This window comes from Gastrolobium bilobum, unplaced genomic scaffold, assembly GCF_033153095.1.
Source record: "Gastrolobium bilobum isolate Gb01-03AN ecotype WA unplaced genomic scaffold, APGP_CSIRO_Gbil_v1 utg12686, whole genome shotgun sequence".
Taxonomy (NCBI): Eukaryota; Viridiplantae; Streptophyta; class Magnoliopsida; order Fabales; family Fabaceae; genus Gastrolobium; species Gastrolobium bilobum.
This window is the reverse complement of record NW_026896268.1, coordinates 53,628-57,376: the sequence shown is the minus strand read 5'-3', so window position 1 is coordinate 57,376 and position 3,749 is coordinate 53,628. Positions and strand designations below refer to the sequence as shown.

At 39.4% G+C, this 3,749-nt stretch overlaps 1 non-coding gene across 1 annotated transcript; it reads right to left on the bottom strand.

The window, feature by feature from the left end:
* Positions 1-3,203: 3,203 nt before the first annotated feature.
* On the bottom strand, positions 3,204-3,310 carry LOC133298537 (small nucleolar RNA R71). The gene has a single exon (XR_009749816.1). It is a non-coding gene; the product is annotated as a small nucleolar RNA R71 (small nucleolar RNA).
* Positions 3,311-3,749: the final 439 nt, after the last annotated feature.

Here is a 3,749-nt window from a genome sequence, read left to right as displayed (position 1 = left end):
TTTCTATCTGGTGCGGTTCGAAACAATGCACGATCTTCAAGCTGCACGTAGCGGAGGTCCTTGGATGGTGCAAGATTGCTATTTATTTGTTAAGGATAGAGACCCTGATTTTGACCCCAACAAGGCGATCATTAGTAGGGTCAAGGTGTGGGTAAGCCTTCCTAATGTCTCTTTAGCTTTTGTTAAAACAAAGCTACTAACAGATGTATGCAATTTGATTGGGAAGTTTGAGCTGATAGATGCAGTAGCTTCTAAAATTGCTAAGGGAAGTTTTACACTAATATGTGTGGAAGCTGACCTATCCCAACCGCTGGTGATGAATTACATAGTCGAGGGAAAGAAAAAATATATCGTATATGATGAATTGAGTGTATTGTGCCCGAAATGCAAGAGATATAGTCATCGTATTGATAGTTGTCCAAAGAAAAATATAACAGCACAATTGAGTAAAGATGCAACCAGAAAAATCAATGAAAATGCAATGTAGAAGATGGTAGGGAAGAAAGGCCGTACTTACCAAGTGGAGGGTAGCAATGTTGACGTTGATCGAAAATGAGAAGTCAATAGCCCCTCGGTTTCAGCTTCTGGGACCAGAGAAAACAATGTAGATGGGATAGCTATATTGGGAGATAAGCAGATGGTGGATGTCATGGAGAAAACAAATAACAGCACTAGAGAAGGACCAAGTGACTAAAGGAATCGAGGAGCCTACAACATCGGTTGGGTAGTCGATGAAGATTCATCAGATTAAAGAAACTACCCCTGCAACCACACTGGTGGACCAGTATGATGTAGCTGCCAAAGAGTACCACCCCAGTTGGCAATCTGTTGATTCCCTTTAACATAATGGATGAGAGTGTAGCCCAAAAAGATGGTGACCATGGTGGAAACAGAATCAAAGAACCAAGTTAGATGGTGGGAAGACTAGTTGGCCATCCAAGGAAAACAGAAAAAAATTAGTCTCAAGAATAGTTTGGATGCGTACAATCAGAAACAGTCTCTTCGTTCAAGTAACAAAGGACTTCAGGCGCACGTTAAGCCTGCTACTACTTGATGAACCCTTAGTTCATCATGATTTTTAGCAGGAATTAGGATCAAATTGTGTGATTAAATGATGAAAAACAAGGTTAATGTCCTAAGATGTCCCCAATTACAAGTTCAAGAGCTTTATTGGAAATTTGTATGATTCTTGTAGGAAAAGCAAACTTGAAAGACAACTGGAGAAGAAAGAAGATTCTGGAGCTCAAGAGGAGAAAAATTGCTTAAGTGTTGAGCGCTAAAACGTCCACACTGAGCGTTTTAGCGCCCTGCTACAGGAAGAGGCCAAAACTTGCTGGTGATGAGCGCTAAAACGCCCACACAGAGCGTTTTAGCGCGCTGCTGCACTTAGAAGATGGAAAATTGCTGGTCTTGGGCGCTAAAACGGCCTGCAATAAGCGTTTTAGCGCCCTAAAGTGGTAAAAGGATTCTGGTCTTCACCGCTAAAACGTCCAAATCAAGAGTTTTAGCGTTGGAGTCAGTTAAAGTCAGTTGAGCATTCACCAAGTTTGGACGCTAAAACGGTCATTCCTTAACATTTTAGCGTTGAAATCAGTTAAAAGCAGTTGAGCATACGTAAAGCATGGACGCTAAAATGGTCACTTATGGATGTTTTAGCGCCCACATCAGTTTTCTGTTTTTAATTTTAACATTATATAAGGCAAAGCCTTGACACTTAGAAAAAGCCCTGGATCTGAGGGATCTGAACTTTCTCTCTCTCTTAAACTTTAGTCTTACTTCTCTCTAAATTCTTTTAGTTTTAGTTTTTGTATTAGGATTTCTTTGTAATAGTTTGGAGATTGAAGACTTTCAACATGGAAATGAAGTTTGCTTCTTCTTCTCTTATTTATTCTTTAGTCATGTCTGAGTATAGTCTTTGTAGTCTGAATGCAATGGAACTCCATGATAATATTATGTTGATTTGATTAATATGATGAAGTATTTTTCATGTGTTGATTTGAGATTTTCTGAGTTAATTATTTCTATCAAGGAAGTAGTATAGAACAGGGATGTTTATATGACTTCTGTATCTGATAATCTCAGCATCAGAATTCTAGTACTCAAGGGATTGATGCTAGAATTCTGATGTAATCTTAAAACTTTAGTATTTCATGCATGTATTAAGAAAGAGATCACCAAGGGATTGGGGTTTCTGATTAATGTATCTATCAGGGTAGTAAGGGATTACATCTTGATGATAAGTAAAAGGTTGATTAACATCACATGGAAAGGAATTCATCACATGATCAATTTTTACATGGGTCATTATGGAGGAAAGTTATTTTCTGACTACTTGTTGTTTTATTAATTCCTAATCCATATTTACTTTGTGTCAAATTACTTACAATCAATTTTCTGGTGACAAATTATTCATGATTTTTACAAACTCTTATTTGATTCAAATTAGTTTTCTATGGTATATTGGTGTTTGAACACAATTCCTCGTGGGAACGATCTTTACTCATCATTTTATTACTTGTACGACTAGTGCACTTGCTAAATGTCCAACAAGTTTTTGGCGCCGTTGCCGGGGAATTTGTTTTTCAACACTAACTGATACTATAGAATTCTGAGATTGAATCATTTTATTTTCGGTATTTTAGTTTATGTTAAGTTTCTGGTCAATTTTGATTCTGGTATATGCGAGGTACACTTGATCCGAATTTGTTGTTGTATGATCCAGAATTAGAAAGGACATTGAGGAAGCACAAAAGGGCGGCCAGGCAAAGGAGACAGTTGCAAGAAATTGGTGAATCAAGTACGGTTAATCAGGAAGAGATAATGGCAGAGAATCACAGACCACCACCACCACAGAGGACACTGGGAGAGTACGTGACTCCTGCAGTGATTCCTCCAATTGGGAGTGTTGTGCGCCCAACTACTTTGAATTGAAGGCTGCTTTGATACATTTAGTGCAGAAGGATCAGTTTGTTGGAACCAGTGCAGAGGACCCTTACTTGCACATAGAGAACTTTCTATTGTTGAGTGATACTATGAAGATAAATGGTTTCACAAGAGATGCAATTCTGTTGAGACTATTCACTCATTCACTGACGGATGATGCAAGGAGATGGCTGCAATCATTGCCACAAGGAAGTATAACAACTTGGGATGATCTGCAAACCAAGTTCTTGCAGAGGTTTTTCTCAGCATCCAAGAGGGCCAAGTTGAAGGATGAGATTACAAGCTTTAAGCAGAAAGAGTCAGAATCCATTTATGAGGCTTGGGAGAGATTCAGAACTTTGTTGAGGAAATGTCCACAGCACGGAATTGAGGCATGGCAACAAGCAGCAATCTTCCTGCAAGGAATGACCACTAACACTAGAACCTTGGTGCATGCCACTGCTGGTGGATCATTGACTACCAAGACCCCTCAAGAAGCCTTGGATATCTTTGAGTCATTAGCATCTCAAGAATTTGATAATGCCCCAGTGGCTGACAGAAGGACAGGAGTCATCAGGTTGGATGGGTATGATGCTCTGTTGGCAAGGAATGATCAACTGATGCAGACACAGAGACAACAACAGCAACAATTAGATACCCTTATTAAGCAACTCTCTTCACAAAAGGTAGCTTCTGTGGAAACAAAGAGTGTATGTGCTATCTGTGGCAAGGGCCATGTGACAGAGGAGTGTGATTATGAGGGATCACCAGAACAAGCAGAGGTGAATGGAGTGTGGTATGATCAGAATAATCAAAGGAACTACAAC